We start from the raw sequence: 17,149 nt of genomic DNA, 5'->3' as shown, positions 1-17,149 counted from the left end.
GACAGGCTGACTCTCTTGTCAGGGGCTAAGTAGCTGGTGACTTAAAGTTGAAGCCAGTGCTCATTCGCCATTCTGAAAACCCCAAGGTCCTTAAGACTCACGCTGGATCTACTCTGCCTGTGCCCTATAAACGGAAACAAAGCCTGAACGACAGCACATCTGTTTACAACAGACTATTTACTGACTATTTTAAGCCCTCTGTTGAGACCTACTACTCAGGAAGAAAGATTCCTTTCAAAACAGTACTTCTCACTGACAATGTGTACTCACCCAAGAACTCTGATGGAAACAGACAAATTTAGAGCAATGCTTCTACAACTTACATACTTCCAGTGAGTATATTTCGTTCACAGTATATTTTCAGAGTAGTTGACTGTATTCTATCTGTCCTCTGACAACTGCTCATTCTTACTGTGAGAAGTCAAAGTGTTAGCCACTCAGTCGTGTCCGCCTCTTTGCAGCCCCACGGACTGTAGCCCACCAGTCTCCTCTGTCCATGGGATTCTCCAAGCAAGAACACTGGAGTGGGTAGCCATTCCCTTCTCCAGATCTTTCCAACCCAGGGACCAAACCTGGGTCTCCTGCATTCTAGGCAGATTCTTTACCGCCTGAGCCACCAATCAGATGGCAATGACATGACTAAACCTGAGTTGTGTTCCGTATGTGTGGTTTTCCTGAGGAATAGATCCTTCCACATAAGTAAATGTCCCAGGTAACTGTGGTTTGTTTCTAAGCAGAAACACATTTTAACCATTTGGATGGTTAAGCTGGAAATCTTAAAAATAAAAGTAAAATCAAAAACAACAAAAAATATATATTATAGCTGTTTTTGTCTTAAGCACAGTAACCATCCATTTCTTTGGAATGATTTAGAGTCATTACTGGGAACATCAGTTACTGGAGTGTGTTAGGTAATGATGTCTTCAGGGGGTGTAGAGATTCACTGTGCTCTCGGCTTTACACCAACTGGCCCTGCAAAGACTATTTCAATTCTAATTCTGGAGTCTCCTTCCTATGGCTCTTTGTCTTTCCCCTCCATTCCTGGCTGTCATTTCTGTGTCTATGGCTACCCCCAATATACCCTTTATTTACCACAGCTAATTGGCTGTGGGCTGGAAAAGCAAAGAAAACTAAGTCTTGCTAGACTTGTTTATAAAAGCAAGGTATTCATTTTAGGTGCCAGGCCTTTGGAGGACACTTGCTATGCTCTCCTACCACACAGTCCTTGCGGGCGGGGAGCCTTGCCTTTCCATTAGCCCAGGGCCTGGCACGCAGTAACCGTCCACCTGTGTTCACTACATGAGCATGAGAGGAAGATGCATGAGGTGGGTGGTCCTAGGCCCACCTCTCGGAGGCCTCGTGTGATTACTCTCAGGGCTGTGGCCATGTTCCAGACGGTGGAGGATGCCCCCGATAGGACCGTGATATAGAGGTGCTGTGACTCTTACTCGTGGTTACAGATGCTTCACCTTCAGACAACGTGAGACCAAAGGCTGGACAAAGGTGCTGTTGTGTTTGCTCCGCCCCTCACTGGTGAGTGGGCGCCTGAAATCTGGCAAGGACCCCACCACGGGTGCAGCTGGCAGAGCCAGACACTAAGGGCTGAACTGAAGAGCATGTTCCAACCCACACTTTAGAGCTTCAAGTAGTCCAATCAAAACCAAGGAAGACATGCCGCGCTAAAATGTTTACTCCACTCCCAGCCCCTCCAAACGCAGCGGAAGCAGCTTTCTGATACCGAGCAGGCCTCTGTGGGGCTCCTGGGCACAAGGCCTGTGTCTCCCCATTCCTCTGATTACAGGAAACAACCTTCATTCAGCCTCCAAGACCTTCCCTGAGTTCCAAGGGGCAGGTTCATGCAGTTGTTAATCAGGGAAGGGAGAGGATGTGAGACCAGGGAGGAGCAAACAGCCAGGGGCAGCCTTGGAGCAGAGTCCTGCTTCCCCATCGCAGGATGCACACAACAGTAACTGAGCTCTTCTGCAGATACTGAACCCCTCCAAGGTGGCAGAAGTAATGGTAGGCTGCCCACAAGCATGCAGACCCCAGACCAGCTGGACCTGAAAGGTGACGATGTTGACCGCTACGGGACCTCCCCACCAACCCATCAGAAGAAATGTCCACGAGCTGGCCAGGCCCTCTTTGAACAATTACTATGAAACTTCTCACTATCTTCCCTAAGCTGGGACATGTGGTTTTAAGGGCACGAGCCCGCTGTGTCCCCTTTTGCCTGGCGAAGCAATAAAGTCACTCATTTCTACTTCACCCAAACCTCGGTCCCCAAGATTCAATTCACCACCCTGAAAAACAAACTGTACACATTCCCTTCACCCTGCCACTAGTAACAACAACTGACAACAGGCAAACACTGCACTCTTTTCCTTTTCCAATTAGGGAAATGCCAATCCTTGGGGTGAGGCTCTTTGTCAAAGACCCACTCCCGACATGAGTCCTGTGTGAGCAGAGACAGGCAGGACTCAGCCTCGGGGGCAGGCCCACAGGGAGGCTAGTGGGTCCCCCGCACCACTTGGGCCAGCCTGCTCAGACCTCAGAAGGGGCCGCCTCCTCCCATCTCCCTCCCCACCCTCTGCACCCCATGCCCTGGCCCCTGTTTGCTTTCTCAAGTACCTTCTCTTCATTTCAACTCAAAAAGACATGCATGGCGCAGCCACTAAGCGCTTGGAGCTGTGTGGGGGCGCACACCCAGCGGTGATGAGGACAATGATGTGTGTGAGCTGCTCTGCTCGGGCCCTGCCCTGCCCTCCCCCAGCTCCCAGCCTGGTAAGACCAGTCCCATCTGCTTTTTTTCTACAAAACTGCAAGTCCCATTTTGTTTAGCTTTGTATCTTGGTATATGGCATGAGTGAGTGCTCCAATCAACGGTTCCTTCAAGAATCAGACAGACACACCCTGTGATAATCCTAACACATAGGTGTCTAATGAACAGCACAACAGAGGGGCAAACAGTACCCCCAAAAAAACCCCAGCCCTCACACACATACATCCCAGAACTGAGATAAACAGACTTCTTCTCCGAAGATAGAACTTCAGAGGGGAGGGATGAGAGCAGGCACGGAGCTAGGTGAGGTGTGTTGCTCAAAGTCAAGGGGGTGGGTGGACCTGGCAGGGGGAGAGGCAGTGCTGGGGGGGGGTGGCTGGGTGTCCAGGGCTGAATGAGTGCGCATGTGCATACGTGGGCTTTGTTGGAAAAATGTGGCTTTAAAAGTAGGGAGTAGGTTGTGTTTTAGAAGCCGTGGATTTCATAATGAGTTGGGAGTTCACCCTGGAGGTTCTGGTGAACCACTAAAGCTTCTGAGGAAAGTTGTGAGGGGAACACGTCCACACTCTAGGAAGGTGATGCCAGCAGTGACAGGCAAGACAAATGAGAGGGCTCTGGGACCAGAGGCCATTGAGCCCAGGGAGGCCCCAAGGCAACAGGCCTCGGCTCTGCTTTGGGGGAACTAGGTTTTCTCTCCTTGTAAGGGGTTACCAGTTTTCCAAAGAAGGACTGAGAGCAGTGATCATTTTGCAATTCTAATTACAGGCAGACCTAGGAGACTTTGTGGGCTTGGTTCAAGACCACTTCAACAAAGTGAATATTACATCAAAGTGAGTCTATGAATTTTTTGGGTTCCCAGTGCATATAAAAGTTATTTTTATACTATCTAGTAGTCTATTAAGTGTGCAATAGTATGTCTAAAAAACAATGTGCATATCTTAATAAAAAATACATTACTGCTAAAAAAAAAAAAAAAAATGCTATCATCTGAGCCTTTCAGGGAAAGACTAGAGATCTCTTCAAGAAAATTAGAGATACCAAGGGAACATTTCATGCGAAGATGGGTACAATAAAGGACAGAAATGGTATGGACCTAACAGAAGCAGAAGATATTAAGAAAAGGTGGCAAGAATACATAGAAGGACTATTCAGAACAGATCTTTATGACCCAGATAACCACGATGGTGTGGTCACTCACCTAGCGCCAGACATCCTGGAATGCAAAGTCAAGTAGGCCTTAGGAAAGAAACATCACTATGAACAAAGCTAGTGGAGGTGATGGAATTCCAGCTGAGCTATTTCAAATCCTAAAAGATGATGCTGTGAAAGTGCTGCATTCAATATGCCAGCAAACTTGGAAAACTCAGCAGTGGCCACAGGACTGGAAAAGGTCAGTTTTCATTCCAGTCCCAAAGAAAGACAATGCCAAAGAATGCTCAAACTACCACACAATTGCACTCATCTCACATGCTGGCAAAGTAATGCTCAAAATTCTCCAAGCCAGGCTTCAACAGTACATGAATTGAGAACTTCCAGATGTTCAAGCTGGATTTAGAAAAGGCAGAGGAACCAGAGATCAAATTGCCAACATCCACTGGATCATCGAAAAAGCAAGAGAATTCCAGAAAAACATATATTTCTGCTTTATTGATTACGCCAAAGCCTTTGACAGTGTAGATCACAACAAACTCTGGAAAATTCTTCAAGAGATGGGAATACCAGACCACCTGACCTGTCTCCTGAGAAATCTGAATGCAGGTCAAGAAGCAACAGTAAGAACCAGACATGGAACAACAGACTGGTTCCAAATTGGGAAAGGAGTACATCAAGGCTGTATATTGTCACCCTGCTTATTTAACTTATATTCAGAGTACATCATGTGAAATGCCAGGCTGGATGAAGCACAAGCTGGACTCATGATCACCGGGAGAAATATCAATAATCTCAGATACGCAGATGACACCACTCTTATGGCAGAAAGCGAAGAACTAAAGAGCCTCTTGATGAAGATGAAAGAGGAGAGTGAAAAAGTTGGCTTAAAACTTAACATTCAAAAAACAAAGATCATGGCATCCAGTCCCATCACTTCATGGCAAATAGATGGGGAAACAATGGAAACAGAGACTTTATTTGGGCTCCAAATCACTGCAGATGGTGACTGCAGCCATGAAATTAAAAGACGCTTGCTCCTTGGAAGCAAAGCTGACAAACCTAGACAGCATATTAAAAAGCAGAGACGTTACTTTGCCAACAAAGGTCCATCTAGTCAAAGCTAGGTTTTTCCAATAATCATGTATGGATGTGAGAGTTGAACTTATAAAGAAAGCTGAGCACCGAAGAACTGATGCTTCTGAACTGTGGTGTTGGAGAAGACTTGAGAGTCCCTTGGACTGCAAGGAGATCAAACAAGTCAATCCTAAAGGAAATCAGTCCGGAATATTCGTTGGAAGGACTGACGCTAAAGCTGAAACTCCAATAGTTTGGCCATCTGATGTGAAGAACTGACTCCTTGGGAAAAAACCCTGGGATGCTGGGAAAGACAGAAGGCAGGAGGAGAAGGGGACAACAGAGGATGAGATGGTTGGATGGCATCACCGACTCAATGGACACGAGTTTGGGGAAGCTCCGGGAGTTGGTGATGGAGAGGCAAGCCTGGCTTGCTGCAGCCCATGGGGGCTGCAAAGAGTCAGACACGACTGAGTGACTAAACTGACTGACTGAGCCTTCAGGGTGTCACAGTAGTAACATCAAAGATCACTGACTGCAGACCACCACAGAAAATACAATAATAATGAAAAAGCTTGAAATATTGCAAGAATTACCACAATGTGATACAGAGAGGAAATGCTGCTGGAAAATGGTACCAACAGACTTTGCTCAATGCAGGGTTACCATGAAGCTTTTAATCTGTCAAAAATGCAAATCTGAGAAGCTTAATAAAATTGTATTTTTTTGGCCAAGGGTTTTGTAGCATTAGAAATAGATGGCTTAGCCACTGATGGTCCAGGGGTTAAGAATCACCCTTCAGCACAGGGGACGTGGGTTCGATCCCCGGTTGGGGAACTAGGATACCACATGCCGAGGGCAGCTAAGCCAGAGCCCCACAACTACTGAGCCCGTGCACCACGAGAGGGTCTGTTGTGCAAGGAAAGACCCCACGTGGCGCAGCGGCGATCACGGGCCACAACTGATGCAGCCAAGCAAAGAAATAAACATGTTTAAAAAGAACACAAAGGTATCAACCACGGTAACTAAAATAAAGAGAGATGGCTTTCTCACACGTTAGTAATTCAACCCCGAAGTAACTATTCCTCCCTCCTGACAGAGGAGTGCACCCGAGGGCCAGGAAGGTAAAAGGAGTAAGCCTGGGGGCCACGAAAGTCAAAGCAGAGAGAGACTGGCAGGCCTAGAGGCGTCCTGGGGCTCCCCAGAGATACAGACACCAGTGATAAGGCAGACGGTGTCCAGAATGACGATCTGAGCTCTGCGGTGGGGGGTAGTGTGTGCAGAGTCTCAGGAAATCACCCCATCTTCCTTCTTGGAGATTCAGGAGCAAAAATCAAGAAATGACTGACATGAGTGCTAATGTCCCAAAAACGCCACTGTTTCTGGTCCAGAGAATGGCCCCCAGATTCAACTGTAACACATGTGCTTCCTTATGCTTGGCTACAATTGTGCACTTCCACAAATCCAGATAAGCAGACAAAAACGTACTTAGTGAAATGCCACCGACGGCCCCATGAGCCCCTGCAGTGTAGCACTCAGGACCCAGGTCCGTGCTGCCTATCCATGGCTGGGCAGCTGAAAGGGTTTCAAAGTGGTGACTCAGAGGCCAAGCTCACAGGCCCCATTCCAGTGTGGGCAACAGCAGGCTGTTGGCCATCTGAGACTCCTGGCCTGGCCCAGGGCTGACACTTAGTAATGGGCAGAATCCAGCTATATGTCTGTAGTTAATCACTTTATTTACTTATTTTTTGAATATTTATTTATTTGGCTGCACCAGGTCTCAGTTGTGGCATGCGGGATCTAGTTCCCTGACCAGGGATTGAACCCAGGCCCCCTGGGTTTTAGCCACTGGACCACCAGGGAAGTTCCATTAATCATTATTTGTTGAGTGAGGGGCAAATCCTTATAAATTTGTCACCTGGCCTAAGAAAACTGACCAAAGTCCACGCTTTATGAACAAGGGTCAAAGACATGACCATCACATAAAAGTTCAGTATCAGATTATTGGAGCCCCCAAATACCCACTGTTCTTGATCTAATGAATATCCAAAGAACCCCAGACCCTCTCAGATTGCCAGCTGTTTTCCTGAGACAAGATAAACCCTCTCTCTAAAGTCATGGGTTTCCCTGGTGGCCCAGCTGGTAGAGAACCCGCCTGCCAATGCAGGAGACACAAGAGATGCGGGTTTGATGCTTGGGTCAGGAAGATCCCCTGGAGAAGGAAATGGCAACCCACTCCAGTATTCTTGCCTGGGAAATCTCACGGACAGAGGAGCCTGGTGGGCTACAGTCCATGGGATCGAAAAGAGTCAGATATGACTGAGTGCTCACGCACGCACACGTACACACACATACATGTATACACAAACACACACACACACACACACACACACACACGGCTTAGCTAGATCTAAACTGAAGTCCTACAGGCAACTCAAAGAACTTTGTGAGGATTCCCTTCCAAAAACACCACACCCACTCAATGCTCTAATGTCCACATATGCATTCAAACACAGCATACAAGCAGATCTTGGAACTGTATAGATTCAGAACCTCTCATGTTTTAGAAGAATGAACTTCAAGTGGGAAAGTATTCACAAGCCAGCACTGCAACTTCAAAAATGAATAAAAGGTCCATTCCTTGGAAGCTCTGGAAAAGAATCTTATCAAGTAAAAAATGGATTTATCTATTTCTTTACTTAACAATTTCGGTTAGTTTGCGTATGGATCCAAAGGGATTGTAAATTTTATACCCATTTTTAGATGATTCTCAGAAAAAGAATGAGCTATGAAGCACTATGCTCGAAATGCTTCATAAAAAACCAGAATGAAAAAAAAAAAAAAAACCCAGAATGAGTCACTCTAATGTTTCCCAAAGGTAAGGGTGTGGTCCAAAGGAAAGGTGCTTTATCTTCCCCTCTCCACTGTATCCTGCCAGGCCAGGAAAGTATCCAAACAGGCAGCGCTGCTGGTCTGTTCTGGATCTTGACCAAGGGGTCTACACTGTGTCTCTCTCTATAAGAGGGTCTGGCTTCCCCTGCCTGCCTCCTGTCTCTGTCATACTTAACTTCAACAAAAACAGAAAAGAAAGGAAAGGAGGGAGGGAGGGGAAGAAGGAGAGGGGATGGAGAGGGAGAGGAAGAAAGAAAGAAAAGAAACACATCACACCCCAAAAGCAAATCCTATACACATTAAAATTCACTAAGGGAACCAGGAAGTGGTCAGTAAGCTAAAGTTGCCTTCCTGTCTCATAATCAGTCACCTTCTTACAAAACCCACTCATGTACAAACTCAGGCTCCCAACAATGAGTCTCCATTTCAGAAAAAAGTCTGGGATTTGAAAACTCACGGAGGCTAACAGTTCCTCCGCTTACTACAACCGAGTACTACTGTGCTAAAACTGGCTGGAGCACTGCCTCTAGGCTTTCTGGATCTATTAAAAAAAAAAAAAATACACCCACATATAGGATGACATAATCTATGTCACGGGCTTCCCTGGTGGCTCAGATGGTAAAGAATCTGCCTGCAATGAGGGAGACCTGAATTCAGTCCCCGGGTTGGGAAGATCCCCTGGGGAAGGGAATGGCAACCCACTCCAGTATTCTGGCCTGGAGAATCCCATGGACAGAGGAGCCTGGCGGGCTACAATCCATGGGGTTGCAAAGAGTCAGACACGACTGAGCAACTAACACGCACAATACACGTCAGAAACGCTGGGAATCAGTAGAAACTACCATTCATTTGGGTAACACATTCTTGTTTTTTATGGGCATGTTTTATCACATGTTGCCACAATGAGAAAAAAATTAAAACAAGACTACGCATAAGATCAACTAGTAAAAACAATCGCTATCTGAGTCAGAATTTTAGAGTGAGGAAGAACCATAAAGACCGACTAGTAGAATTTAGTCAAATTCTTCTGCTTTCTGATGAAGAACGGTGGCGGGCACGAACGTTAGCCGCGCGCCCGTTAAGATTGAGGACGCATATGGAGCAGCAGCTCTCAGTTCTCACACCAACCTAGCACTGCAGCTTTTATTATTCATCATAGAGACGGAAAGAGGGAGGTGTAGAGGCTTTTAATAATATTCCCCAGGTCAGATAAAGCCAGGATCCAAAACCAGCTCTGCCTGCCTCCACAGACCATGTTTTGAAAACAGCATGTGGCTGCTTTTCCTCTCTCTCTCTTTTTTTTGCAAGAGGGGGACAGGAGAATGACCAAGCAGAATACAGGAGTTTTGCTTCCTACTTCCTTGCACACATTTCATGGTGCTAAGGAGAGGTCACTGCATTAAATGAAACTTAGCTTTCATGTCTTCATCTTTCAAGCAAGTGGGGACAGCCAGTTCTCTAAACTTTGTGGCTCTCTTTTAAGAACCTGAGAAACGGACACTAGGCAGACTTTCCTTCCACTCCTGAGGGGAGCTTAAAATACTGTTAAACAGAAAAAAGAAAAGGACCCGTCTTTCTTCTGTGAGCCATTTCACTGCTAGTGGGCTGTCTCTTTAATGGAGCACAGCGCCCGGCCCTCAAATCCACAGCCTCAAATCCCACAGAGACCGTTGGGACTAGCTGACCCCTTCCATACTCTAGCCCAGGCTCTTCTACAGATGGATAAAGAAACGAAGCTCAAGGAGTCAGCTGGCTTCCATAAAACAGTTAGAGAGGTGGCTAACTTCCTTTCTAGTTCTGATGGATGATACCAACTAATCGGGCTTCCCTGGTGGCTCAGAGGTAAAGAATCTATCTGCCAATGTGGGTTCTATCCCTGGGTTGGCAAGATCCTCTGGAGAAGGAAATGGCAACCCACTCTGGTATTCTTGCCTGGGGAATCTCATGGACAGAGGAGCCTGGCGGGCTACAGGCCATGGGGTCGCAAAGAGTTGGACACGACCAAGCGGAGAAACAAGAACTGCTAGGAAGCAGTGGAGACAGGATACATCGCCAAGCCTGTTCTCATTGCAGAGCCTATCCTTAACTGCTCTCTGTGATCGTTAATGCTGCCCATTAACTAGAACCAGAAGGGGGAGGGGTGCTGGTGTTTCTGCCAGTGACCCTGGCTTACTCACAGTTTCAATCTCTTGCCCACACATGGTCACGCAGAGATGGCACTATCGCGTGGGCCACGTGCAGCGCTGTTCACAGAACACAGAGCTGAACGCGAGCATTTTGGGCCCTAAGGTGGGGCCTTGGCTGAACACCAGCTGACGTTCAGAAGACTGGTCCTGCCCTCACTGAGGGAGCAGGAGGACTATGGAGCGTCAGCCAGGAGAGTCACCCTAAGGCTGAGGCCCTAAAGTCTGCTTCTGCTGGGGGACACTTCCGGGAGGGCCAAGTTCCAGCACGCTGCTTATTTGGGGGGAAAGCCCACCCATGCTAGGCCGAGAGCACCCAGCAAAGGGTCCCACCTGAGGGTGTTGAAAATGGCACCCGGCCCCACATTGTGCCATGTGCAGACATGCAGCCTCTGTGACATCACCCAGGCAAAAGCTTGGCTTTTTTAGGGACTAAAAGCAAAAGTGCTTGGAGGGATCTGAAAGATGAACTAGGGAAGGAGAAGAGAAAACCAGTTATGGCCATTGTGCCAGGCTTCAAGGATGGTTCCTGGTGATTCCACTCACCCCGAGTTCTGTACGTCCTGCAAGAACAGGGCCTTGGGGGAGTCTGGCCCGAGGAAGCAAGGCTTCACACATCCACTGCCCCTGCCTGCCACGTGACGAGCTGTTGCAGGGCTTTGGAGACAGACTAAAGCAGAATGAAGACTCGGTTTGGAGTCAAGTGGCCAGAATCCTACCCTGCACCTGCTGCTCACTAACTCACAATCTGGGATAAGACAGTTACACTCCATGGGCTCAGCTTCCTCATCCATAAAGGAAGAGGGGAGACGAAGCTGGCTGCTAAGGTCTGCTGCAGGGCTCAGATTCTGATTTCTCTGTTCTCAGGAACAACTTCAACATCTCTGTTAATTTCTTGGATTTTTTTTTAAATGATCAAAAGTATCCTTTAACATCCTTTCCCTATTCTTTGCTAATATTCAGAAAGAAACCCACAAACAACCATGAGCAATTTTCCTGAGCATATTCAATTTTTTTCAATGAAATATGGCATGTAATTACCGCTTCCTTTGTTCTTTCATTTAATGTTTTGTGGAGTAGGAAAAGCACTACTAAAATACATCAAACATTAGAAAGTGGTCAAAGAAAAGTCTTAAAATATAAAGTTAAACATGACCACTTTTCAGTATTTAAATGTCTGTAAATCCAAGATCTACTGGGACTTCTATAACCTACTAAGAGAGACCATTTTCATGTAAAATGAGATTTGGAGTGCTTGACTTGTTCAAAGTCACAAAGCAAGTTAGTGGCAAGGTCTGCATCACTGGAGTCTTTCCAGCATAGATCATTATCTTCCTAGCCAACCCGTCTTTCAGGATGCTCTGCTACTCCTTCTTGACTTAGGAATGCACACTCTGTACAGAGCAAAGTCCAAACTTACTACAAGGGAACTGCAGCGTCAACTGTACTTGTCCCCCTAGGGCCACCATCCAAAGGTGAAAAAGCAATCCTACCCAAGGGCATTTCATCCACTGACCCTGAACAGGAGGTATTTGTGTCTCAAGTTGACCAGAAAATCTGAAGAGTTCAATCAACAAGTCTCTACATAGCTGAATGGTTATACTTTGGAGTGTGTGTATGAGTGCTCAGTCGTGTCCGACTCTTTGTGACCCCATGGACTGTAGCCCGCCAAGCTCCTCTGTCCATGGGAGTCTCCAGGCAAGAATACTGGTGTGGGTAGCCATTCCCTTCTCCAGGGGATCTTCCTGACCCAGGGATCAGACTCGTGTCTCCTGAATTACAGGCAGAATCTTTACCACTGAGCCACCAGGGAAGCCCATTCAATTTGGAGGAAACTATGAAAAGAGACAGTTTTCTTGATGTTTCCTCACATTGCCTAGATGAATGACTGGATTAGGTGGGACATGCAAGGTGGCCTTCTTACCTTTACAGTTGAGAGCCAGTAATAACCTGGTCATTTGTCTCTGGAAATGATTTAAAAGTGAAAAACAAAACAAACAAACAAACAAAAAAACAGGAAGAAACTCGAGGTGGAGTGGTATTAGCCTCCTTAGTTCCCCCAGCAGGTCAATGGCCAGACTTTACACCTCCATTTCTACTTCAGCCTCTGTTACTTTCAATGGCTACAGGGTGTGTGTGTGTGTGTGTGTGTGTTAGGGGCTCAGTTGTGTCCGACTCTTTGTGACCCCCACAGACTCTGTGTGTGTGTGTGTGTGTGTGTGTGTTAGGGGCTCAGTTGTGTCCGACTCTTTGTGACCCCACAGACTGTAGCCCACCAGGATGTATGTGTGTTTAAATGTTTCTAGACAGGGTGTGTGTGTGTGTGTGTGTGTGTGTGTGTGTGAGGGGCTCAGTCGTGTCCGACTCTTTGTGACCCCACAGACTGTAGCCCACCAGGATGTATGTGTGTTTAAATGTTTCTAGATAGGCTCATCAGGACACGTGACTGCCCCTTTCTCACACGTGCCCTCATGAAAGACATGGGAAGCACTCTGCCATTCTCTTAAAATGAAACACACACAAAGACCCTTCCTCTACAGCAGAATAAGCTTTACCCATGCATTCCCATCAATTTTCCTATCACTGGAATCACAAGGCATGGTTTCTACAATAGCGAGACAGACAGACCTGCTGGCCTGTGACAGGTTATTTACACCGAGTGTTCTTTAAGACAAGGCACAGGCAGGACAAGTGCAAAGTGTTTAAAGGAAACAGCTCTACAGAGAAAACAATAGCTCTTTAAAAAAAAAAGATTGTTTTGATGTGACATTTTTTACAAGTCTTTATTGAATTTGTCACAGTATCATTTCTTTATGCTTTAGTTTTTTGGCCACAGGGCATGTGGGATCCTAGCTCCCTGGCCAGGGATTGAACTCATATCCCCTGCCTTGAAAGGCGAAGTCTTAACCACTGGCCTGCCAGGGCAGTCCCCAGCAATAGCTCACTTTTGCTTTTCTGGTGCTCTGCTTTGCTAAGCGGAAGAACGCAAAGGAAAAGGCCCAAAACTTGGCTTCCTCTGCTTAAGACCAGGAATAAAGTGTTCCCTTGCTGGGATCTTAAGAGCTCTCTGCAATTTCAGCACCATGGACTCAGCACTGCCCCAAGCTCTTCCCTAAACCTATTTTTATTGCTGTAATTAACAAGGGTAGGTGGGACAGATTTCCTCCATCGCTGTAAAGTTATTGTTGCTGCCAGTGGCTAAGAACAGCTCTTTACCTGTTGCCCTTGATGCCTGGCCTGCCCAATTAGCACCTCATTCTAGGCAGGCCTCTCATCTAATTGCCATGTGTCTCAAGTAAGCACTTTATTTTATTGTCTTGTTCATGTACTAGTTCAAGAGCCTGGGCTCCCCGGTTAGAATACAGTCTTCAGCTTCTCTTAGGCAGGTGTGTGTTTGCAGTTTCCTTATCACTTGAGGCCCACGGGAACACTAGGGACACACAGGCATGCAAACAAGTACTTCCTGATTGTTTGAAGAGCTTCTTAGATGTTTATTCCGGGAGTAAGCACGTGGTTGGAACCTGGGTCTCCACGCCTATCTCAGCCCTCTTTACCAGATCCACTGGCCTTCTCTGCTGTTGAGGGCTCTCGCCTACATTGAGTTAAGCTCTACTTGGTCTGTATGTAACTTTTCCCCTTACCTAAAGGGGCTGGCTGAAACAGACACAGGGGCTTCCTACAATCACTACCCTCAACATTCCCCTCAAGAAAGGAACACATTCCTTGCTTTTGGAATTAAAACTAAGACATGGGTTTGAGTAGACTCCGGGAGTTGGTGATGGACAGGGAGGCCTGGCGTGCTGCGATTCATGGGGTCGCAAAGAGTCGGACACGACTGAGCAACTGAACTGACTGGACTGATAGCTTATGTGGCACTACCACTCCCATAACAAATACGTCGTTTAGCTGCTCAGTCATGTCTGACTCTCTTTCGACCCCATGGACTGTAGCCCACCAGGCTCCTCTGTCCATAGGGTTTCCCAAGCAAGAAAACTGGAGTGGGTTGCCATTTCCTTCTCCAAGGGCTCTTCGCGACCCGGGGATTGAACCCACGTCTCCTGCATTGCAGGTGATTCTTTACCACTGAGCCACCTGGGAAACCTACAAGAAACAGAAAGTGAAGTGTGAAAGTCGCTCAGTCGTGTCCGACTCTTTGCGACCCCATGGACTATACAGTCCGTGGAATTCTCCAGGCCAGAATACAGGAGTGGGTAGCCTTTCCCTTCTCCAGAGGATCTCCCCAACCCAGGGATCGAACCCAGGTCCCCCACATTGCAGGCGGATTCTTTACCAGCTGAGCCACAAGGGAAGCCCACAAGAAACACAGGCCTCCTTCAAATACTCTGGTGAATGAAATGAAAGGGGCCACCTGCATAAGGGGGTGGTTAGGAATGCAGGTGTGGGAGCGAGGCTGTCTGCTCTCAAATCCTGACTCTACCAATTCCCAGTTATGTGACCTGGGACCTTGGTCAAGACAATCTCTCTGTACCTCAGTTTCCCAATCTGTAAAATAGGATAATAGCACCTGCCTCACAGGGCTATTGTTAATAGGACTGAACCAGTTAGTCTTTGTGAAGTGCTTCAGAACAGTGCTGGGCACATAGTAAGCACTGTTATGCTTAAGTTATTGTTAGACAAAATTAATAAGAATACAGAGATTTAGGACAGATGGACCTACAAATCAGTATACACTCAAAAGAATCTGACAGTGATGGGAAAACAAGCTGGTTAATAGAATAATATGCCATCCTTGGTGTTTTGATTTTCTGGCAAATGTACAGTCTTCAAACTGCTTCAGTAAACCAAAAAGAACTCTGAATTTATGGGGTTTTGAAATATCTAATGTATGATCACAACAAATGTGACAAAAAATGTTCTGGCTGCATTAAAGTACAACAGTTAGTGAAGGTGTCATTGTTTTAGCAGAGAATTTAAAACGAACATTCTGTTGTTTGCATCTCTTATATTGATTTAGGCTAACACGTCAGACATTGTTTGTAATTTTATTTAGCAAATACTGCCAATCCTTCTCCAGCAAATAATCTTTAGTCATTTATCTGGGAAACACTTCAAATGTATGTTCTATAGTTTTCAAGACACACTGAAAGATTTTTACATAAAGATGATCCCATGGTATCCAAACTCAGAATTTTCTATCCATGTCTTTTCTGACCTATTCGCTGCCACTTTTTAAATCCTCGATCCTCTTAGATATCCTACCTATTAAAATTTCACATCTGGGGTCTCTTCTTTCTGAGTGATCTCAAGCACAAGACACCACTTCTAACATCAGAAGTCCCCTGTTATCTCATCACCCAGGTGCTCATTAGAATCCAGACGTTCAATCACACAAAAGCCTCAAGGTGCATGTGTCCCAACAGGTGGGGCACCTGTACTTTCATGAAGGAGGAAACCCTTCCGGGCTTACCTCTCCGAGTTTCCTGGAGGGCAAAATTCAACACTGCAAGACATCCTCCCTATAGGTACACCTGCAGAGAGTTATGGAGAGACACCGGAAACAACTAAATGTCCAGTCTACTAAGAAGAGACCATCTATTTGGGGGCCCAGCAGTTTAGTGCTTCAGAATCTGGGCAAGTACTTCCTCTCCATACCCTCTTCAGGGGGTATACCACCTCCCTATCCCACTATGTTCACTGGTGCCACTGTTCCAGCTCTTCACCACCACGTTTATGCTGGGTCTGGAGCCTTCCCTCTGCCTGGGAGCTTCTCTGGGCAGAAGCTGTGTTTCACTTTTCTCAGTGTCTCAAAGCTAGCACAAAGCCCATCAACAGTGGGCTCCCAAGAGTTATCTGTGAAACTGTACTGAGGTTACTATCTGAGAAACACCGGCCATTCTTTGGACGATCAAGCAGTCAAGGGTTAGTTTCACTTCTGACAACAGGGAGGTTCCTCAAAAGTGGGGCACTTGGAAAAGTCATCAGATCCCCTCATTGCTACTATCACTTTGGGTTAACTTTCCTCCATTTATCTACGTGGCCCCTTTAAAATCTGTTCCCTGCCTTATCAACCACGCCTTAATGGGCTCCTTCAGTGACCCCACGTTCACCTTGCAGGTATCCTTTCTGGATATTCAAGGCCCATATTCCTACTTGGTCACGACCGGGGCCGGCATTTTTTTTTTTTTTGTCCAAGATTCCCAGCGATCACCCGGTCAAGCCAGGGCCTCCAGTCCCTGCTGGGAAGCGCTGGGGACGCCGGGGCACTGCGCCCCCGCAACACACCCCCCCCCCCACCCCCCCGCCAGCGTTGACCAAGACTCTCCCCTCTACTCTCTTTGGGACAACGCTCCGGCAACCATCCGGAGAATGGGGATCCTGCAAGGTTCCCGGGGGATCTGCGTTCGGTCAGCCAGCCCCAGAGAGAGAGGGGTTGGGGGTGGGGGAGTCCCTGGGGTGCAGTTGAAGACGTCTCGGGACTAGCGGGCATTCACTCCTGGCCTTCTCAGCGAGAACGACCTGAAGAGGGCTTGATCGCCTCTTTCTTACCCACCACCCTATGGGCCAGAGAAACGCAAGACATGAGGGCAGGAAGGAGACCCAAGAGACAGCCTCTCTCAGGCCAATCGCGACGTCCGCCACCTCTCACTTGGGGTCGGTCTCTTTCTTACACACACACACACACGCACGACCGGCCACTTCAACTCCAGCTCTGAGCAAACTGCGCCCCACGCCTCTTCCACCGCTAGCCCTTCGAGCTCCGGAATCGGCCCGCGCCTGTCGTCTCGCCCCAGCTTTCTCACCCGATCCCAGTTTCCTCACCCGACTGACCGTGAAGCCGGAGGCAGTTCCCCAGTCCCAGGCCCCCGCGGTGGGGCTCCGGCTGCCGCTGCCGTCGTCGCTCCCCTTTCAGTCCCCGACCCGGGACCTGGGCTGCAGCGATGGCTCCCCGGCACGAGGCGCCGCGGCTCCCTGGACTCGGCCAGACACAGGGCGGCGCGCAGGAGAAGCCCATCGAGCTCCAGGCGGTGGTGGCGGCCGCGGCAGCTGCAGGAGCGGCCGCCGCGCAGGCTGATGACGCACGGGCGCGGGGTTGGTGGCGGGTGGGGGG

General features: G+C 47.7%; 1 protein-coding gene across 5 annotated transcripts in view; it reads right to left on the bottom strand.

Annotated features, from left to right (window-relative positions):
• Positions 1-17,119, bottom strand: part of ZDHHC3 (zinc finger DHHC-type palmitoyltransferase 3) — a 60,419-nt gene extending 43,300 nt beyond the window's left edge. The window contains exon 1 of one of the 5 annotated variants that reach the window (XM_061128839.1): positions 16,861-17,119. The gene's annotated coding sequence lies outside the window, so the exon portion shown is untranslated. The remainder of the gene's footprint in view (positions 1-16,860) is intronic. The other 4 variants (XM_061128837.1, XM_061128840.1, XM_061128841.1 and 1 more) reach the window with 4 other exon arrangements.
• Between the last annotated feature and the right edge of the window lie 30 nt (positions 17,120-17,149).

Source organism: Dama dama, chromosome 24 (genome assembly GCF_033118175.1).
Source record: "Dama dama isolate Ldn47 chromosome 24, ASM3311817v1, whole genome shotgun sequence".
Lineage (NCBI taxonomy): Eukaryota > Metazoa > Chordata > Mammalia > Artiodactyla > Cervidae > Dama > Dama dama.
The sequence above is the reverse complement of the archived record's forward strand: the minus strand, read 5'-3'. Positions and strand labels throughout refer to the sequence as shown.